This window comes from Lampris incognitus, chromosome 18 (assembly GCF_029633865.1).
Source record: "Lampris incognitus isolate fLamInc1 chromosome 18, fLamInc1.hap2, whole genome shotgun sequence".
In the NCBI taxonomy this organism is placed as follows: domain Eukaryota; kingdom Metazoa; phylum Chordata; class Actinopteri; order Lampriformes; family Lampridae; genus Lampris; species Lampris incognitus.
This window is the reverse complement of record NC_079228.1, coordinates 41,750,543-41,773,877: the sequence shown is the minus strand read 5'-3', so window position 1 is coordinate 41,773,877 and position 23,335 is coordinate 41,750,543.

The following is a 23,335-nucleotide window of genomic DNA, read 5'->3' as shown; positions in this document are numbered from 1 at the left end:
CATAGCTGGATTCCATCTGCATCATTTTACAATCCGTTTGTAGGTTAGGCGACTATACAGGGCTGCTTCGTATGTAGATTTTAAAAATGTGTGAGCTCCCTCTAGAGACGTATCTAAGTAGCACATCACAACGATTACGTCCTGTAGCCTAGTAGTAGGCACAAATGTACTGGTACTGTACTGTTCTTGTTCCTTTTTATATTGCAGTTGTAGTAGTAGTAGTTGTAGTAGTAGTAGTAGTAGTAGCAGTTGTAGAGTTGCACAAAAGAGTGTGTTACTGCAGAAGGTTCCGCTCTGTTACAGCTATTTATCTGTGTACATAGTTGTTGCTGGATGATAGTGCACATTTGGCTTCTTTTTCTGATTTTTTTTTATAGAAGAGACTTATAGAAGATTTTATAGAAGACAATTGAAATGTCTTTTTAGAACAAGTTTATAGGTTTGTATGCATTCTAAGTTGATCAATCATGGATTATGTTTTATTTAGATCAAGGAATTTAAAATCTTGGTTACGTTGTAGCCTATTACTGGTGTTTTCATTTCCTGTATGAATGTAAATGTAAAATAAAAAGTTTTGCGAGTCATATCAGGTTTGAATAATAAAAAGCGTACATAACTGTTTGATTAATGTATTTATACTAAGATTTGTTCTATGCATATAGTTGGGGGCGGGGGGTGCGGGGGCACCACATAGCAATTATGCTTAGGTCACCCCTTTGGTCAGCAGTGGCACTGCAAAGGTCGATCATAGGAGTTCTTTTGTGTAGTGGGCACAAGTCACATCATGATCATCAGTGGTCACTCGGGGTCAAGTATGACTGTCCTCCTTCCAGGTCCTTGTGGGTATCCTGGCAGGAGGACCCCTGCAGGTGACAGCTTTTTACGTGGAGAGGCTGATGCACCTGCAGCCACCACATGGTCCTTGGCAGGGGGTGGCTCGAGTCAAATGGCATGGAGAACCAAGACCACTGGGGACCACCCTCTGTTGCAACCTTCAGCTGCCTTCACTGGCATTGTCTTCCACCAGTTCCACCGTTGAGGTCTTTGTTGGATCGCTTCGTCTGGAACCTCCCCCTTGACCTATTCACCTTTGGTGACTCTTCCAGGAGCCAAGCTCCAGATGGCATAGCTCTTGGGATCATTGGTACATGCAAGATTCTCTGCCACGACAAGGTGGCAATCCAGGAGAAGACAACTCACATATTCAGCGGTGAAACTACCACATACACAAGTAATGCAACTGTATTGGGGCCCGCACAAGTTTAGGGCCCACACGCACGGACCTCTCTTTATCTCGCCACGATCGTATCAAAGATCTTGAGCACTGTGTCATAGTTTACAGTATGTTCAAAAATGCGTGCACTATGCGTACTACTGCATGCTAATGTGTACTATGCAGTAGAATAGATGACTTCACAGCGAAAAGCCCGAAGTGTGCGCCTATGATCTAAGCAGAATTTACTATTTATTTGACTAATATTCAACCTACACACTTGTGTTTTGTGTTTATAAGGCCTTTGCGCATATATGAATAATGTTGTCTATGTGCGGGTGCGCCGTCACCAATTATGTTTTCATCTGTGTCAATGTGCCCTGTCACTGATTATGTTTTCCTCTGTTATGGTGCTCCGACACCAGATTTTGTTAAGTAGGCTAGTCTCTCACTATCTTGGCCTTGCTATTATAGCTCCTCTTCAAAACCATGGCAGTCTGTTTTCCTAGTAATCATTTCATTTATGCATCAACTGTGCGGTGCATTTCGAGGTCGCTGGTCATTTTATAGCTGCGTGCTTTCACTTCTTTAATTCGCTACTGACAAGATGTTATCTTACATCTGACTGTGATGGGCAGGCCAGGGTCCGCTTTGACCATCTTGCATTGGTGTCCAGTGCTGATTTGTTAAATACATCCTCATAGTGTTGTTTAATTAACAGCGATTAAAATCCCCTAGGATAAATTGAGGGGCATCTGGACAGATGGCCTACATGTTACATTAGCAATCAGCCATGCAGCTGCGGATGCATTGGCTCGCAGATGTATGTATGGAAACAATTGTGAAGAACAGCTGTTGGAATTCGCGGGTGAAGTAGTAAGGGCGGAGTGAGACTGTCAGCATTATATGGAGGTTTTTTCATGCTAACTTTCGCCCTGGACACCAGCTGATTTCACGAATGACTTCCTGCTCTCCGGATGAGTGTTTTCATCAGGGAAAACAGACGGTTTGTTTGAATGAAAGCCAGCTAGCTGACTCGATGTGAAACAAATGATGCCGCTTATATGCTGCTGACATTCATCTGAATCTGAAATCTAAACACTGATTTCTTTGAGAATCTGAGTGAATTTGTTGAAACCAGTGATTCTGGAGCCACCACAGTGATTTCATGTCTTAAGGAGCACATCTCTTCCCTGAGAGGACTCTTTCAAAAATACTTACCAAACAACAGTGCTCAGTATGACTGGGTGACAGATCCATTCAACGCAGCAGCACCTGCTGATTTCAGCTCTGCTGAAGAGGACCAGTTCATCGAGATGACATCTGACTCCACCCTGAAGCTGAGCTTTACACTGAGTGAATTCTGGCTTGGTGTGGAGAGGGAGTATCCACTCATAGGACAGAGGGCTGTGGGCACTCTGCATCCCTTCGCCACACCCTATCTCTGTGAGATGGGCTTTTCTGCTGGTGCCTCACTTAAAACAAGGTACAGGTCTAAGCTCAACACTGAGCAGGACTTGAGAGTGGCAATATCAAGCCTGCAACCCCGTTTTGAAAAGATGTGCAGTGTAAAACAGGCTCATTGCAGCACTAATGCAGTGATAAGACTTGAGCTCTCACAAACTGACTTGCTCATAATTTTTCCCAGATATCTGCATTTGCTCTTTTTTTGCACAGATTGAACTTTATGGTTATTGTTCTAGCAAAGGGATTTTTAAATTTTATTTCGTTTTTCTCTGTTTTTGAAAAAGCACACAGACTGATGGAGCAATCTAGTGACAAATGGCACAAAAAGAGGTTTGATAAAGTTGAAGTGGAACTTGCGTTAATTATTTGCACAACAGAAATTACTGAAAGGAATGTTCATGATCCTGATGTGATTTAAATAAAGGTAAACTTGGCCCATTTTGTCACCATTTTGTTGGGGCGGGGGGCATGAAAATGTTTCTTCCTCCAAAGGGGGGCATGACAGAAAAAGTTTGAGAACCACCGCTCTAGAGTGAAAGGAGCCGAGACTTCGGGCAGCCGCTGGCTAAATGCAGCTACAGTGGACGGACCAATGTGGTGAGTGGCAATGACATCTGTGCCGACATTAACAGCACAGGCCAATGATGCTTCAAATTTCATGAGAAAATGATCTGACACAGCAGTTGTGGTTGGCAAGACAGTCAAATCAGAAACAGCTATCCCTTTAGATAAAACCAGATCAAATGTGTTACCGCTGCAATGAGTCGACTCTTGAACAAACCGAGCGAACCCAAAAAATATCAACAAGCACCAGAAAGGCTTTACTAGAGGAGCAGCAGCCTTATTCAGATGAATATTGAAATTGACAAGAATGAGAATCTCATCAGAATGAGTAACAAGACCTGAGATTAATTCTCCACATTCTGCAAGAAATGGTGAGTAAGGGCCAGGAGGTCGATAGAGTATCACAACGTAGACTGAGCAGTCTGTTTGTGGCTGAGGGAGATGGACTTAGAATAAGAGCCTCGAATGACTTGAAATTAGTTTCAAGTTTAGAAGTTAAATTGAAAATAGACTGATATATTAAGGCGACACCCCCACCTTGTTTATTTGCCCGAGCTACATGGGCGTAAGTATAGTCAGGTGGGGAAGCTTCATTTAAGGGAAGAAAAACATTTGGTTTCAGCCATGTTTCACATAACCCAGTCATACTAAAGCTATGTTCAAGAATCAGATCATTTATTAGTAAGGCTTTGGTAGACAGTGATCTGAATTTTATAAAACCAAACTGAAGTGTCTTATTGCAGTGATCAGTAGTAGGCATACCTTTGGAGCTACCACTAGATGAAATATTAATTGGAATTAGACACCTTGTGTTATTAGTTGACAATTTTGAAGACCTACGCTTTGGACGACGTGTGGTCATACCTTTAGATGTTTGGTTCTGTAGATTATTAGGTACTTTGTTACACATTTCGCCACCGCAAGAGGTAGGAATGATTGCTAGATTATTGTGATTCACACATATAGGAGAGGAGAGCTTGGGAGCAATACGGCAGGGAAGGGAGATGTTCTCGGTGTTATTTCAAACCATCTGATAATCTATAAGAAATTCTGACTAGACATATTAATATGTATGTAGCACCCAAGAGTGGCCACAAATGAACAAGTATTATTGGGCAGCACGGTAGCGCAGTGGTTAGCGCTGTTGTCTTACAGGGAGAAGGTCCTGGGTTCAAACCCCGGGGTTGTCCAACCTTGGGGTTCATTCCAGGTCGTCCTCTGTGTGAAGTTTGCATGTTCTCCCCGTGTCTGCGGTAGGTTTTCTCCGGGTGCTCCGGTTTCCCCCACCATCAAAAAAAGACATGCATGTTAAGGGTTAGTACTCCTGTCTGTGACCCTGACCGAGGCGTGGCAAGACGAACTGGAGTTGGTCCCCGGGTGCTGCACGGTGGCCGCCCACTGCTCCTAGCTACACAGCTAGGATGGGTTGAATGCAGAGCATAATTTCCCCACGGGGATCAATTAAGTATCTCAAAGTCAAGTGCTATCTTAATAAAGTTATTATTATTATTATTATTGTTATTACTATATCCACACTAGGTTTAAACCTAGCAGGCTCTCTAATCACCTGCGACCTGCTGAATGATAAGTCCCCAGAAAGGCCAGTTATAAAAAAACAAAACACATTCCTGCTCATTACAGTAACGAGCCAGCCAGCGGTTCACTGAAGTGAGCCTACTGTACATCTCATTGTTGCCCCTCACGGGTAAGGGACCAAGGACAATTAATCGATGCCGACATCTTTCTGGCCATCTCAAAGAGTCCCGACTGTGCTGGCTTTTGTGATCTTTGATTGCTTCATCCTAGCATTATTGGTGCCGACATGAATAACAATGTTTCTGAAAGTAGTGGTGCTGTGTGCCTGGGTTCCCCGATGATGCCAGCACCCTAAGATTATCCTCTATGTCGGAGACTCTGGCTCCGGGTAAACAGCAAACCAAGGCTGGCGAAACTATTTGAACATTGTGGGTAATGGAGTCTCCTGTCACTGGTGTGCTTCATTCTGTCAACAGGACTGGGAGGAGCACGCTGACCAGTAGGACTACCAACAGGGGTGTGAGGGGCGGAAACCGGTTTGCAGTCGGGAGAGGTGACTGCTGACCAGGCCACACGACTGGTGGCTTGCTCTTGCGAGCCTTCCCATGCCAGCAAACTGAGGGAAACTCTGCCACATCTGCCTATGAGGCTGAGCTAGTGCTAACAACAGCAGGTCTGCTGTCAGGCCCGGGGCTAAGGCTGTCTGAAGTGCCCGTCACGTCTAACATAATCCTAGCCGAAAGAAGCTGCTGTAACCTACAGACACGTCTCTCTAGTCGAGACAACCTATCTGGAACCGTGGAGCAGTCACCACACACCATTCATTTAACGAGGCTGCTTTGACTGTACACACACACACACAAACACACACAATAATCAAATTACCACGTTTTGTAAGTTCCCATTGAAAAATCTTTTTTGCTTTTGCTCCATCCGCAAGGACATCCCCACCCAGTTTTATCACACGCACACACACTGAAGAGACGATCCAAATGAACAGCTTCCCGGAGAGGAAGCTGAATTAACTGTGTGTGTGTGTGTGCATGCGTGCATAAGCAACTCAGAACTCAATTAGCCTCTAGCTGATGTCACCCACAGAGATGTCTTCTCGCAGTCTCGCCCTCTCCCTCTCTCTCTCTCTCGCTCGCTCGCACACACAGACACACACACCCTGCGGAGCATTTGATTAGGCAGAAATTATTGATCGCAGTGCGGCTACGCTAGTGTCACATAATATAAAACTGGTAAACATCTGTCACAAAGATACACACCAATCATCCGTAACGTTAAACCCACTGACAGGTAAGTGAATGGCATTCTCTCGTTACAACGGCACCTGTCGAGGGGTGGGATATATTAGTCAGTAGTGAACAGTCAGTTCTTGAAGTTGATGTGCTAGAAGCAAAAAATGGGCAAGAGTAAGGATCTGAGCGACTTTGACAAGGGCCAAATGGTGATGGCTAGACGACTGGGTCAGAGCATCTCCAAAACGACAGGTCTTGAGGGCTGTTCCTGGTATGCGGTGGTCAGTACCTACAAAAAGTGGTCCAAGGACGGACAACTGGTGAACCGGTGACAGGGTCATGGGTGCCCAAGTCTCACTGATGGGGAGTGAAGGCTAGCCCGTCTGGTCCCATCTCATAAAAGAGCTACTGTAGCTCAAATTGCTGAAAAAGTTCATGCTGGCTATGACAGACAGGGGTCAGAACACACAGTGCCTCACAGCTTGCTGCATACGGGGCTGTGTAGCTGCAGACCGGTCAGAGTTCCCATGATGACCCCTGTCCACTGCTGAAAGAGCACCTACAATGGGCACGTGGGCACCAGAAATGGACCATCGAGCAATGGAAGAAGGTGACCTGGTCTGATGAATCACGTTTTTTTACATCATGTGGATGGCCGGGTGCATCGTTTACCTGGGGAAGAGATGGCACCAGGATGCACTATGGGAAGAAGGGAAGCCAGCAGAGGCAGTGTGATGCTCTGGGCAATGTTCTGCTGGGAGACCTTGGGTCCTGGCATTCATGTGGATGTTACTGTGACATGTACCACCTACCTAAACATCGTTGCAGACCAGTTACACCCCTTCATGATAACGGTATTCCCTGATGGCAGTGGCCTCCTTCAGCAGGATAATGCTCCCTGCCACACTACACACATTGTTCAGGAATGGTTTGAGTAACCTGACAAAGAGTTCAAGGTGTTGCCTCGGCCTCCAAATTCCCCAGATCTCAGTGTGACTGAGCATCTGTGGGAAGTGCTGGAAAAACAAGTCCGGTCCATAGAGGCCCCACCTCGCAACTTACAGGACTTAAAGGATCTGCTGCTTAAGGTCTTGGTGCCAGATACCAGAGGACACCTTCAGTGGTCTTGTGGAGTCCATGCCTCGACGGGTCAGAGCTGTTTTGGTGGCACGAGGGGGACCTACACAATATGAGGCAGGTGGTTTTAATGTGCTGTTAGAATACCAATATACTGTATCGGAAAATGGCTGTCACTGTGACACACACATCACACACATATACGGTCATGCATGTACACTAAAGGCAAATTAATGTACAGAAACACAATAAAGGGCACAATTACACACAAACACACACATACAGACATCTGTATACACACCTGGACACGCAGAGGTTATCTGCATGCTCAAAGACAAGTAACAACAATGACAGAAAAATTAACTTTCTCAATCTCGAGACACATGCACTAACACACTGGGTGACAACACATTTCCCCAGACACATGCACACGTTCGGTATAAACACGACCGCACACACACTCGTACAGCGTGAGCACTGCAGTGTTCCAGTTACGCTGGTGCACAGGCAAAGCACACACACATAACGCACAAACAGACATGTGCGCGCCCACACCGCCATATATGACAGAGCATCTCTGCAGTGAGAGACGCCCTCGCCGCCTCACCCCACTTGTAGAACACAAGCACCGTTCCCATGACAACAACCAATCAGCAGCCAGGGGCAGGGAGCCAGCCAGCCAATCACCTCCTTGGAGTAGATTCCAGGAGGTGTGTGTGTGTGTGTGTGTGTTTTGGGCAGAGGTGCATGTGTGTGTGTACTTTGTAAGGACCCCTAATTAAGTATATCCATTCTCTAGCCCTTAACCCTAATGATCGGAAATACATGCTTAACCTTCACCCTTACTCTAACGTCCACCTAATCCTAATTCTAACCCTGAACCTAAAACCCAAGTCCTAACCCTCAAACAGATCCTCAAATAAGTCAGGACCAGATAAAACCCAAGTCCCAACCCTCAAACAGACCCTTAAATAAGTCAGGACCGGATATAATGTCCTCACTTAGCTAAAATGTCCTCATGCCGATGAAAACAACTCAAATTGGTCCCCACAAAAATAGAAGTACAAGAACAAGAATGTGTGTGTGTGCGCGCGAGAGAGAGCGAGAGAAACAGGAAGGGTGGAAAGCAGAGGAAGGGGTGAGATAATCACCATGTGCCACATGTTATGTCAGAGGGCAAAGGGCAAGGCCTGATTATGGAGAAACACGTAGGGATTATGAGTGTGTGTGTGTGTGTGTGTGTGTGTGAGAGAGAGACAGGGAACATATTTACAGGGGTCCACTTTTCCTGGAAAACCAACCCCACAGTCACCACCACCCGTCCTGCTCTGCGACGTTTGGACCGAAACAGACAGCAGCAGCTTTCTGAGGGAATAATTCAAATTCATTCTTTTAGAATATTCAGGTTTCTCGTAAGCTCTCATCCCGCTCAGTCAATCATATTTCCATCCAACTTTCAAACAAATTTTGAGTGAATAATTAAAGGTTGCGAAAAATAAAATCTTGCAAATCAAGGTATGTTTCCTTCGGGCGTGTTTAAGCAAAGAAAAACCAAACTTGAGCACAGGCCGACATTCGTTCCCTAGCCCTTAACTCCAACCCTAACCATCAGAAATACATGCCTAACCTTCACCCTTACCCTAACCTTAACCGATCCCTAATTCTGACCCTGAGCCTAAAACCCAAGTCCTAACCCTAAAAAAGACCCCTAAATAAGCGAGGGTAGATAAAATGTCCTCACTTTGCCAAAATATCCTTGATCCGACGGTTAAAAACTCAAACTGGTGCTCACAAAGATAGAAGTACAAGAGCAAGAATGTGTACGTTGTACACATCATATGTTCATATTCTTCTCCTGGATCGCGTCTTGCCGTGGTGGAGAAGCTTGTGCGTACCAATGATCTGAAGAGCTACGCCGTCCGGAGGGGGAGGCTCCAGACAAAAAGCGATCCAACAAAGACCTCAACAGTGCAACTGGTGGAAGATGTCTGCAGGTCACAACGGTGGTGAAGGCGGATGAAGGCTGCAACAGAGGGTGGTCGCCAATCATCTTGGTTCTCCATGCCATTGGACTCTGGCCACCCCCTGCCAGGGATCATGTGGTGGCTACAGGCACATCAGCCACGCCATGTAAAAAGCTGTCATGCACAGGCGTCCTCCCATTACGTGGCTCCAGGATCGGCCTCTACACCAACCTGAGGACCCTGAGGGACCCAGAGGGAGCATGGTCATACTCGACCCCAAGTGCCTGCCGATGACGATGTTCATATTACAACATACATGAGAGAGATGGACAGAGTCTATCAAATTGCACTCGCTTGTACTTTTTTCTGTTTGTGTAGTTTCCAGCAACCACTCACTGATCACATACAGCAGGGAGGAACTTTTATGTCTCCAACTGTCCACCGGACAAACTGAACAGACGTAACGACTTTAACTGAACATTTTAACGAAAGTCTTGCCGAGGTCTCGATCGGTACAGCCCTGTGTGGACTATAACGAAGACGCCAAAGGGGTAAGCGAGCCACAGCACTCGTCAAACTGCGACAGTGGGGATTTAAAACTGCCCTCCTGGCGAACGTCCGCTCTCTGGCCAACAAGATGGAACATCTGCTCCTCCTAAACAGAAAAAACTCAAGACTTTTCCAGATCTCGCCCTATGCCTAACTGAAACCTGGCTTAGTGAGCACACCACAGACAGCACACTTCATCTGCTGCACTTCCAGCTCCTCCGGGCGGACCGCGAAATGGAGCTATCGGGGGGGGAAAACAGGGTGGCAGCATATGCTTCTACATAAATGAAGGTTGGTGTACGGATGTCACAGTGTTGAAGGAATCATGCAGCCCTCTCTTAGAGACCTTTTTCATTGACTGTAAGCCATTCTATTCACCGTGGAAATTTTCATCATTTATTCTGGTCGGTGTCTATATCCACCCCAGGCCTGTGTTAAAGAGGCGTTAAAACACTTGGCTGATGAAATTACAAATGTGGAGCACAAATATCCAGACTCCCTACTCATTACCCTTGGGGATTTTAACAGAGCAAACCTGTGGGAACTGTAAAATCTGCTGTAGTGACCTCTGAGAAAGGGAATAAGCCGAAAGAAAAAGAAGAAACCTCAGCCACGAACTGCCAAAAGACAGACAGCATGTTAAATGTCCCACCAGAGACAAAAACACTCTGGATCATTGCTACACGATATTAAAGGATGCCTATCCCTCTGTCCCCGTGCAGCCCTGGACCTCTGTGATCACTGTCTGATTCATATTATCCCAACCCACAGGCAGAAACTAAAATCTGCAAAGCCTGTGGTTAAAACTGTGAGGAAATGGACCAATGAGTCAAAACTGGAGCTCCAGGCCTGCCTCGACTGCACTGACTGGAGGGTTTTTGAGGCTGCATCTACAGACCTGGATGAACTTCCTGACACTGTGACAGCTTACATCAGCTTTTGTGAGGACATATGTGTGCCCATCAAAACCTTCTGTACCTTTAAAAACAATAAGCCCTGGTTCTCAGCTAAACTCAGGCAGCTTCACCAGGCCAAAGAGGAAGCCTACAGGGGTGGAGTTAGGATCTGGTATAATATAGCCAGAAATACACTCACAAAGGAGATCAGACTGGCAAAAAGGTGCTACTCTGAAAAGCTGAAAAACAGATATTCTGTCAACGACCCATCATCGGTCTGGAGAGGTTTGAAAGACATTACCAACAGGAGACCATCCCCCCGTGCTGCAGGGAACCATCAACTGGCTGACGACCTAAATGGGTTTTACTGCAGGTTTGAAAAGCAGACTTTCATGCCCCTCACCCTCCCTAGCCACAACACACAACCAACTGCACTCCCTGCCAGCCACTCCCCCCTCCCCACTGAACCCCCACCCACACTCAGGATCGGTGTTGAGGACGTGCGCCAGCTCTTCCAAAGACAGAAGGCCAGGAAGGCACCTGGCCGGATGGCGTGTCACCCTCCTGTCTTAAAGTCTGTGCTGACCAGCTGGCCCCCATTTTCACACTGATCTTCAACAGATCACTGGAGTTGTGTGAAGTCCCCACCTGCTTCAAGAGCTCCACTATCATCCCAGTCCCCAAGAAACCCCATATAACAGGATTAAATGACTACAGACCCATTGCCCTAATGTCTGTAGTCATGAAATCCTTCAAGAGACTGGTGTTGGCCCACCTGAAGGAAATCACAGGCCCCCTGCTTGATCCCCTGCAGTTTGCCTACCAAGCAAGCAGATCAGTGGATGATGCAGTCAACATGGGGTTGCACTACATCTTCCAACACCTCGACTCTCCAGAGACATACGCAAAGGTCCTGTTTGTGGACTTCAGCTCAACGCTCAACACCATTGTCCCAGTTATCCTCCACTCCAAACTCACCCAGTTCACTGTGCCAGCCCCCATCTGCCAGTGGCTTAAAAACTTCCCGACAGGCAGGAGGCAGCTAGTGAGGCTGGGAAAACTCACATCCAGCACCTGGACAATCCGCACTGGCGCCCCCCAGGGATGTGTGCTCTCCCTTCTACACAAATGACTGCACCTCAGGTGACCTGTCTGTTAAACTCCTGAATTTTGCAGAGACACAACCATCAGCGGCCTTATTCAGGATGGTGACGAGTCTGCATATAGATGGGAGGTTGATCAGCTGGCCCGCTGGTGTGGCCATAACAACCTGGAGCTGAACATGCTCGAAATAGTGGAGATGACAGTGGACTTTAGATGGAGCCCCCCAACACTGCCCCCCCCACCATACTCACCAGCACAGTGTCTACGGTGAAGGCCTACAGATTTCTGGGTTCCACAATCTCCCCGGATCTACAGTGGGCATCCAACATAGACACAATCATCAGAAAGGCCCCTGCTGCATCCGGTGGGCCCAAGGACCATGGCCCCTGCCTGGAGCTGCCTGCGCCCAAGGAGGAAGCACCGAGGGCAGTCTAACAGGACACGGAGGCAGGACAGGCTAAGCTAACTGCTAGCACATGCAGACCAGCAGTTCCGACAGTCATCATGGCTGGCGTTTGTTCCCTTGGACGGTGATTTTTTTATCTATTTTTTTGTTAGTTTGGATGCATGTGTTAGTTTAGATATGTGTTTGTTGTGTTCTTTAAGTTCTTGTAGTTTTTGGATACACGTTTTTGTCTTTGTGTTGCACTGCTGTGGGCAGGGGGAAATTATATTTTGTTTCATTTCATTACAAAGTGTTCCTGATTGCTGATTGTTGGATCGCTGCAGACCAGCATCAACCAGTACAGTTTGCACATCAGTTATGCAAACAAGAAGTGTGCAACCAAAGTTCAAAGTGGAATGAGGGTGTCTTTTTTCCACTGTAAAGGCTCAACCTGCCCTGCACCTCATTTTGTAGTAAAGCCAGTGTAATTAGCCCCAGTGTACACAGCAGAGCAGCGGAGGAGCAAATCGGTTTCTCAGAGGCACTGTGATGTTAATTAGTGCTTCTGAGAAAACACTGCAGTACACACAGCCATGGTTCAGTAGACACACAAGAAGGCAAATGGCCCAGACCAAACCGGATGAGGGATGCTAGCGTGTTTTAATGTTTACCTATGTATGTGTGTGTGTGTGTGTGTACACATACATGTATTGCATATGTATGGATCTTTATGGTACCTGTGTGTGAGTGTGTGTTTGTGGGCTGGACAGTGGGCATTGTGAGGTAGATGACAAGCCAGGGGCGGCACAGTGGTGCAGTGGTTAGCGCGGTCACCTCACAGCAAGGAGGTCCTGGGTTCGAGCCCTGGGGTAGTTCAACCTTGGGGGGGTCGTCCTCTGTGTGGAGTTTGCATGTTCTCCCTGTGTCTGCGTGGGTTTCCTCTGGGTGCTCCGGTTTCCTCCCACAGTCCAAAGCCATGCAGGTCAGGTGGACTGGCTGTATTAAATTGTCCCCAGGTTGAATGTGTGGGCCCTGTGATGGCCCGGCGGCCTGTCCACGGTGTCTCCCCGCCTGCTGCCGAATGACTGCTGGGATAGGCTCCAGCATCCCGCGACCCTGTTGGATAAGCGGTTTGGATAATGGATGGATGGAGGGATGACAAGCTGGGCTCTTGTGAGAGAGTATTTGCTGTGTGCTTTCATGAGGTGGTAAGAGCTCCTTCATTAGCTATTCCCAGAAAATCATTAATGTTCACTCGCACCGGCAGCCTTCTATGAACAGTCATTAGAAGAGGCACGCTTAATGTAACCACAGATCGGCCGTCTCAATCACGCTACAGATTATAAAAAAAGTCCTCAATGATACGATTCATCAATCGAGAATGTTTTTCATTAAATCAACCGCAACTTGTGAGTCTACACTACAGTATCAAGGCATGAGGCTGTGGTGGAACTACTTATCAGACCCCTTTGTGTCAGAGAACCACAAGGCAATGCACTTTAACCTGCAGACCATCTGTCTGTAATGAAGGTTAATTAACAGGGATCCCTGCTGGAGGAGATCTGTCCGTCTGTGGTCTTTGTGGGGGAGATAACAGCGGAGGGAGCGAAACCTTCATTTAGAGGAGAGCAGATAAGGGATGCTGCTGCTTCACCACCTACACCCAGATGAAGACAGATAGAGAATGCGTCCCTCATCAACATGAGCAGGCTGCAGGACAGACGAGTAAACAGGCATGCAGATCAATGACGCCGCCGCACAGCTCCGACACGATCCTGACGAAGAGCTCTGGGGTATCGAAACACCGACGAGTCAATAAACAACCCGCCGGAGCACAACAGAACCAGGTGACGGACTTGCTCCCATTAGAATAAGCCACAGAGAAACGTGTATTACAACTCGAGCGTAATTCAACACTTCGTTCTGGACCGGTAGCGACGACACGCTCATGTCGCCATCATACGCCTGTGTGTGTGTGTGTGTGTGTGTTTCTTCCCAGTTGTATCCGGCCAGTTAGCCCACTCTCCCAAGCCGTCCCGGTCGCTGCTCCACCCCCTCTGCCGATCCGGGGAGGGCTGCAGACTACCACAGGCCTCCTCCCACAGATGTGGAGTCACCAGCTTTTCTATTCACCTGACAGTGAGGAGTTTCACCGGGGGGATGTAGCGCGTGAGAGGATCACGCTACCCCCCCCCCAACAGGCATCCTCACTGACCAGAGGTGGCGCTAGTGCAGCAACCAGGACACATAGCCACATCCGGCTTCCCACCTGCAGACACGGCCAATTGTGTCTGTAGGGATGCCCAGCCAAGCCGGAGGGAACACGGGGGACTCGAACAGCCGATCCCCGTGTTGGTAGGCAACGGAATAGGCTGCTATGCTACCCGGACGCCCCAACCGTTTAATATGATAAATGGACCTATGTGGATTAATGTGAGCGAAAGTGGACATGCGTGCTTTTTATAATGTGTTCCAATGACGTACGGCTGGTTACGAGGCCTCGAACCTGCGGTTTATGTCGCTGTCAGTTGGTCAAGTACCGCCAGCAAGGCTACGCTGCGTGTTTCCACACGGCACACTGGCCTAACCAAAGCACTGCCAGACTGAAATCAGCATAGCCCACAGGCTACTGGGCAATAGGGTCATGTGACATCGCCGTGGCAGCATCAGCCAGTCTGACTCGGTGCAGGGAAATCACAGAGCTCCATTCAACGCCACACCTTCTGATGCTGCCTAACACTCGTGATGAGCTCCTGCATGTTTTAAAAATCATGTTCATTATTTAACAATCAGCTATCTTTACATTGCGAGTAATATTAGCAGACAATGGTGACCAAATAAAGTAAATCCGGTTTAATCAATACTCAATATTAGGTGAAATTCATTTTATGTAAAAAAAATGTCAAAAGTTAGGATATTACAAAATACGTTCCAAGTTTCAAAATATCTTAAATATTATTATAATGTAATTATACATAAAACAGTATACATACATATACATATATATGTATATATGAGTTCACAGGAAATTGGGAGTTCGTTCCACCATTCCGAATCCAGGTGAGAGAAAAGTCGGAGCCGAGAGTTTGTCACAGTGGTAGATTGGACAGACAGTAGATCCTACCGGAGGTAAACTGAACAGGAGTGTACATGTCGATATGGCTTCACAGGTAAGTTTCTTGAACTGCCCTGAGACGCCGACAGTTTTAAACTTTATGTGAGCTGATGGACGTAAAGAGAGAGAGAAAAACGTATACACACTGAGGCAGGTTAAAAACCAAACGTGAAGCAACACTTTGCAGCAGTCGAATTGCGTGCACAGGCGAGACCAATGAGGGCTGCATTGCAGTGGTCAGTTGGCGGCATGATCACAGATTCTCACAGGACATGTCAACCATCGCCGCCGCTCTTCCTAACTGACCGGCCTGCACCACACAGAGAGAAGCGGCGTTTTGTTTTGTTTTTCGTTCAGAGTCGATGTGTTTTTTACTCTCGTGTTTGGCCCTCTGAGCACTGAAGGCACATTAACGTGCCAGTGCTGTTGAGCCAGGCATTTCAATGGAATATAATGAACAGAGCAGCTGGGCCCTGTGCAGACGTCCCTGTTGGAAATGCCGCCGTGAAGCTTTGGTTTGATGGAACGCAGCGGAACCGCCAAACACTGGGGGAAGTCTGTACAGGTAGAGTTTCTCCTTATATCCTTCTTTAATACATTCTTTACAGCTTAACTTATTAATTCATCCACACTAATGGGTCAAACTAGATCTCGTAGACTTTGCATATGCGCACTTTATTTTCAATTTGCCCATTTTCTGGCACATAATGCTTCTTGTTGACAACCAACATTTGCCGTGCATACTATATTTGGAACATTTGGGCCCTGTATTTAAATGCCCTGTGACGGCCTGGCGGCCTGTCCAGGGTGTCTCCCCGCCCGCCGCCTAATGACTGCTGGGACAGGCTCCGGCATCCCCGCGACCCGGAGAGCAGGATAAGCGGTTTGGATAACGGATGGATGGGCCCTGTATTTCAACGGTGTCGCTAATGAGGACAAATTAACTTCATTTTGCAGGGCGGGTTCTCCTCAGCGATGCCCTCCATGTAACTCCAGCAGCACAGAAAACAAGTTGGCACAATATCATTAGAAGGCCCAAAGGCACAACAAGTCAACGTCATTGCTATGGGGCAAGTTATAGAGCCACAGAGCAAAGGACAATCAATTCAGCCGCGGTCACATGAAGCCACACCGGCGGGATGTACAGCCTTCTCGTTGACACCACGCGGCAGCATATTTGCCAGGGCCATTGACCAGATCTGTGCCTCTGTTAGGCTTTGCTGTTAGCAAGATAGATACAGTTCTGAAATCCAAATGAGCCATGATTGATTTTTTTTCCTTTCTTGGTCAATTGTGAGTGTTACTATAACTCCGGGAGTGTACAAATGGATCCTTTCGGGTCCATTTGTACACCGTCAGAGTTAAATTAAGACTCAGGATTTTACTGTGTGACCAGATGGGATGCTTTCCAATGGAGCCAACTGGCACGGACAGATACTTGTGTCTTATTGAACCGAGTGTTTCCCCTATATTCATTAGCTCATAATTGAAATCATTCACATAATTAATTCGCTTATTCGCTCATAATTCTGCAGCGGCCCCCGCTGCTTAAATTTCACACCACCGTTAATGTCAATGGGCGACTAATTTTCACTTGCACACTGCGAGCATAACACCACGTTACCGTGGAACTGTTCTGAATCATCGACTGGTGGAACAAATCCCAGAATCCTCCCTCTCCTCATTCTTCAAAAGGCATCTATATGTGAAAGGTGCTTTTATAAGAGTAGCATAGCTCCTTTAAGGAACAGGGCAGAGCGTAATGTGTGTGCGTAGCTAGCGTGCGGTGGAGCGAGTGGGAGCAGCGGAAAAGTGACGGTGAATACGAGCGGAGCGGTGGACAAGTTTCAAAGCTCCACGCCCAACCAAACTGCAGGCCGGGGACATGTGTTAAAGCAAATGAAATGTGATGCCATGGAATATTCATTTATCAAGAGGAACCAGCCATCCATCCGTCTTCCAAACCGCTTATCCTGCTCTCAGGATCGCGGGGATGCTGCAGCCTGGACAGGCCGCCGGGCCACCACAGGGCCGACACGCCCACACACACACACCTAGGGACAATTTAGTACAGCCAATTCACCTGACCTGCAAGTCTTTAGACTGTGGGAGGAAACCAGAGCACCCGGAGGAAACCCACACAGACACGGGGCGAACATGCAAACTCCACACAGAGGACGACCCGGGACAACCCGCAAGATTTGGACTACCCCGGGGCTCGAACCCAGGACCTTCTTGCTGTGAGGCGACCGCGCTAACCACTGTGTCACCGTGCCATCCAAGAGGAACCAGGAACATCTAACAGTCGTTTTGGATATCGTACTGTTCTGTGCCAAGCAGGACATCCCCTTATGTGGAAACAGGGAAAATGCAGACGCGCTCAATAAAGGAAACTTTACCGAACTGTTCGACTTCATGTGCAAAAATGAGCCGCAGATCCAAAATCATCTCGAGCAGCTGCCCAGAAAACAAACTTTGATGAGCCCAGATAGTTGACGTGACCTGCTGCAGTCAGCAGCCTCCTTGCTGTTATGCAAGCTCAAAGCAGGAGTCCGCGAAACACCGGGCACCGATTATGGCCTCATGGCAGACGAATATGGGGATGAGTCAAAGCTTTAACTCGTAGCTGGTTGTGTGAGATAAGTTCATGCAGGGAAAATAAAAGGACGGGCAATCGGGATCATGGACACAAGCGACATGAGTGCAAGCGGTATTTCAGAGACGATATTACAGGTGATTGAACCACTAGAACTTTACCCATCTCAGTTTCAATGGGGCCTCCCTTGTGCCATGAAAGAAGGAGGTGTGCATGTGATGCTCCATTCAGGACGCCTATGCTTGGAACTTGAGCAACCATAGACACACGCTGGAGCTCCAAACCCAGAGCAGTGAGCAAAACACCGATGTCCCTCGATGTAATAGTACTTGCGGAGCATGCTAAAAGCAGCGGTCCAATGAAGGTCGGAGCACAGTCCCCGCTCCAACAAATACAAATAAGTATGTTTACTCGCCACATTCAGGAAATTCTTTCAGACGTGCGATTTTGCCACACAAGGTTTACAAAGCCCAACATTGTTAGTCGCTGAGTGCATCCACCCAACCGAGGGACTAAAAGAGAGCTTTGCTCAGTTTAGAGACAATTCAGAGTGCGGTTATGAACATGTGATGGAGCTAAGAGAAGAGCTGATGCAGAGAAAAGAAATCACGAGCCGGGATGTCCCAGCTGGGAGCAGAGGGAGGAGGCTCCTGGCAACGCTCGCGGGATATGTGGTCACAACTAGTTTAGGAAAAGCAACAAGTGTGAGAAGTGATGATGACCTAAGACACATCTGGAAAAATGTCCTTGACAGACAGCTGACAGGGCTGGACAACAGCTTCCAGGAGGATCAGTATGGAATAACGATGGCGGCAGCAACTTTTCTCCCACGGCCCAAGACATTCACACAGATGGAGTCGTCACATCAGCTGAGGATGCAGAATTAACAGGTAGCCAATGGGCTGGAATGTCCATCCTTCATGGAAGTATTGGACATATGTGCTCCTGACATTTTTCCAAACCTCACCAAATTACCTCGACTCATCATCACCCTCCCCGTGATTTCTTGCGGCGTTCGTTTCCACTGCTGGTCGAATTAAAATGGACCTCAAAGGATCCATGAGCGCGACCCACTTCTACAACCCGGCCCTCTCGTCCTTTAAAAGGAACTCTGGGACTCTTTGGCCGATGATGAGACAATCTCTGTATTCAACGCCAAACCCAGGCAACTGCGCCTGGGTTTGTAGGCCATGAAAAGAAAGGTAGGCCTGTTGTTTTACCCACTTTTCACTGCTTCGTCATCGCTGCCCAGCGAAGGTGTCCGACGTGGCGTGACGCTGTGTTGGGTATCAGCCGTATCGACCCACCCTTCATACGCTACACTGTTCTTTTGATGAATTGCTCTCTTCTGTGTGCACGGAAGCTCAATTTCAACCAGAGTTCATCGCGTGTGGTTGATTTAGCAGAAATGAAGGGGTGTTGTTCTCCCTTCATCCAAACAATGCTCGGCTGGGTGTTTTCATTGGTTCACTCCTTTCACTGCTGATTTGCGTTAAGAGCTGCTTATGCTATTACTCATGAGCTGACCACGGTTACCGGAGCAACCGTGGCTGTAATGAATGTAGGAGGGATATGTCACACGTGTGATTTCTGTCTGATGTGCGTCGTGTCATACAGCATGTTAACACCTTCTCTGCGGTTTGGCTTTGTGTTTAGTTGCCACTTTGTGCGACAAAATATTTAATGATCCGTGCCGCGCACCGCAGAGCTGACGCGCTGCTGGTTCTGCCGGGGCGAATATGTGTCAGCCAGAACAGGATATAACAGACAGGGTTATTCTTGTCTATACTTTTGTTTACGGCCTTTATAGGCTGACTGAGCTCTGCTGGCCGAGCGTGTTGTATAGGCGGCGTTTGCCTGTGTGATGCAGAATGTTGCAAAGTAAAACTGTTGCTGTTTTCTTCCGTCTCTCTTTGTTTCGGGTAAAAGACGGCCCGCTCACTTTCTGTACTGGCCTGCCCGAAATACAATTTCTGCCTACACCACTGCCTCTACGTGAGCTTGCCTCATCTTACTGCTGTCCTTCACAGCACGGCCTGCCCTGCATCTTCCCTGAGAGGACACACACCGTCTGGAGTTGGCAAACTGGCGGTACAGACTTCTCTGAATCGAACCCTGCTCCCGTTCACACGTGACCCCACGCAGGAAGCGGCCCTTAACATTTCAGGGAACCACTTCATGTGTGAATGACGTAAAACCTTCTAGGGGGAACACTGGAACGTCTTTGGACTGTGGGAGGAAACCGGAGCCCCCGGAGGAAACCCACACAGACCCGGGGAGAACATGCAAACTCCACACAGAGGACGACCCGGGACCACCCCCAAGGTTGGACTACCCCGGGGCTCGAACCCAGGACCGTCTTGCTGTGAGGCGACCGCGCTAACCACTGTGCCACCGTGCTGCCTGACCCAATACAATTTGTTCTAATCCAACAGTCAGAATATCTTCACCCCATTTAAACACCAGCGTCAGGCTACAGTCTACTCCACGTTAAAGCAAATTATTTGACGTGGTTGTGACGAAACCTCTGATTGGCCAGGCTGACGACAGAAGTGACGCTAACAGCGGTAACTTGTGGTGAAGCTGACATCCCTTTGATAGGTGGGATCATGATGGGCTTGACGTTAGCATTACATCTCAGCAACTTGATTACATGTAAACACTTTCATTGAGCTATCTTAATCAAGTTAAATATCTAAATTAATACAATTACAATGTGATTAACAGAGCCAGATTTTCATAGATCATTTAATTTATCCTCCCTTATAGACACCTTAATAGGAATTCTTTCAGAGAATTGGTTGTTCAAATGTACCATAACGTTACCGGCATCTGGGCGTCCGGGTAGCACAGCGGTCTATTCCATTGCCTAACAACATGGGGATCGCCGGTTCGAATCCCCGCGTTACCTCCAGCTTGGTTGGGCGTCCCTACAGACACAATTGGCTGTGTCTGCGGGTGGGTAGCCGGATGTGGGTATGTGTCCTGGTCGCCGCACTAGCGCCACCTCTGGTCAGTCGGGCGCCTATTTGGAGGGGGAAGGAACTGGGGGGAATAGCGTGATCCTCCCACGCACTACGTCCCCCTGGGGAAACTCCTCACTGTCAGGTGAAAAGAAGCGGCTGGTGACTCCACATGTATGGGAGGAGGCATGTGGTGGTCTGCAGCCCTCCCCAGATCAGCGGGTGGAGCAGAGACGGGGACGGCTCAAAAGAGTGGGGTAATTGGCCAGATACAATTAAAGGGGAAAAATCCCCCCCCCCCAAAAAATAGAGATTAACATGCTAAGGTTTGTTGACAGGCCAAAAAAAAACAGAAACGGAAACATCTCCCCCCAAAGTCTCGAACACAATTTTGGGAGTGGGGTCGCACGCAACGCCACTTCCGTTCCATAATTTGACAGTACGAGAAACTCCATTTGTATAAAATGACACATGTGGACACCTTTTTCGCGCTATCCCCTTAATTCGGTTGTTCACCTGACTCAGATGATTGCCTGCATGGGAACCTGACTAACCGCCTGACGACTCCTGCACGATACTTCCTGTTCAGAGAAGGGAAACGAAGGAAACGGAACATGTAGGAAACCCGGCTTCAGGGCTCCGCAGTGAGGAGGAATAATAACTGCTGCATCGGACTCGAACGTTTATCTGCAGCAGGACACGTTTCATCCCATCTCATAGTTCCATATCCCTCCCCCTCCTCCCGCCATTGTCTTCCTCCCCCACTTTTTGCTCATTAATCACGCTTCATCTTTCTGTCAACCTCCATCCGCCCCTTCCACAGCTGCTATGGGGGGGGGGGGGGGGAATGTCAAAGGCGGGGCCCACCTCCAGACGGGGGGTGGGGGGGGGCACTTTGATGAAACAGAATATGAATTGTGGACGGCCTTCGCAGAACGGACGATTCTGCTTCACCAACAGCTCCCGGATGACTTGGACACTGTTAGGAAGGTGACCATAGTGGACTGTAGATAGTTTGCCGAGTTACTGATGTTGGTTGGCTGACATCATGAGGGGAACAGACAGGCCCAGCTCCAGCTATTTTGGTGCCCTAGGTGACAATAGGACTTGCCCCCACGGGACTTTGTGTCTTCCACATGAATAAGAATCTTGGCCCAATAATATTCATTAATTCATTATTCATCATCCAAACCGCTTCTCCTGCTCTCAGGGTGGCGGGGATGCTGGAGCCTATCCCAGCAGTCATTGGGCGGCAGGCGGGGAGACACCATGGACAGGCCGCCAGGCCATCACACAATATATATTTTCATAAATCAAAATTACTTGACAAAAAAATGACTCGTGTCAAAGACTGAATAAAGTGTTAAATATTACCAACTACCTTTACCTGGCAGTAACATTCAAGACAGACAGACAGATAGATAAACACATTTACTTTATAGTGTCTTCAGCTAATCCCTTATGAATTAAAAGGCACTGTGATCCGACTTGGCCGGGCATCCCGAGGGTGGGAAGCTGGATGTGGGTATGTGTCCTGGTCGCTGCACTAGCGCCTCCTCTGGTCAGTCGGGGCGCCTGTTCAGGGGGGAGGGGGAACTGGGGGAATAGCGTGATCCTCCCACACGCTCCGTCCCCCCTGGTGAAACTCCTCACTGTCAGGTGAAAAGAAGCGGCTGGCGACTCCACATGTATGGGAGTAGGCATGTGGTAGTCTGCAGCCCTCCCGGGATCGGCGGAGGGGGTGGAGCAGAGACCGGGACGACTCGGAGGAGTGGGGTGATTGGCCGGATACAACTGGGGAGAAAAAGGACCGTGATAGTAAGAAGAGCAGCCGTTAAAAATAGATTCTGCTGAAGTTCTCTGAGTCAGCTGTGAGACAGAGAGAGATGGGTATGAGAGACAGGCAGGCAGGGAGGGAGACAGACAGGCGGGTCTGTGACTCATCTATGAACGCTACAAACCGTCGGGGGAATTGTCCCATTTCTGTGCCTGCACCCTGAGTCCTCTCACCAGGCTGACCTTATGATTTAATAGAAACTGATTTAACAGGAACTTTCTATCAAATCAGAATTTCTACTAGAAACTCTGATTTGATAGAAACCCCATTCAGCAGGTCAGCCTGGACAACAAGCCTCAGCCTGTCCACAATGCATGGGAGGCAGAATAGTTCTTCTCTCGGTTGCCTTTAACTCACATTTCTTAAAGAATGCTAAGTTGGAATACGGTTCATTTCTTAAAACATACTGAGATTATTCATCACTCAGCCGTCCGAGGGTCTGAATTAAACCTCGCTTCTCTTGCAGATTCAGGTGTTGAACGTCACATCATTTGGGTTAAATAAACTGCAACAAACTGGAGAAATATCGCAGATAAAAAGACAAGTTTGTACGATCACTTCACGCGACATCTTAAAATGAAGTCTACAGGGTCGCATTTCTTGCCTTTTTAAACGTGAATCGTTACAGTGTTACCAGAATCCCAATTTGTTTGCTTGCCGTTTGTTTGATCAGGTGATGGATCCGCAGCTGGAGCCACATCTGGATGGCCTGACCGCCCATCTCGAGAGGCATCTCGGTGAGGTTGGAGTCCTGGCTGCTTCTGGGGTACTGGGTCCACAGGCAGCTCCATTCCCCAACGAAACTGCTCACGCACACCTGAGGAC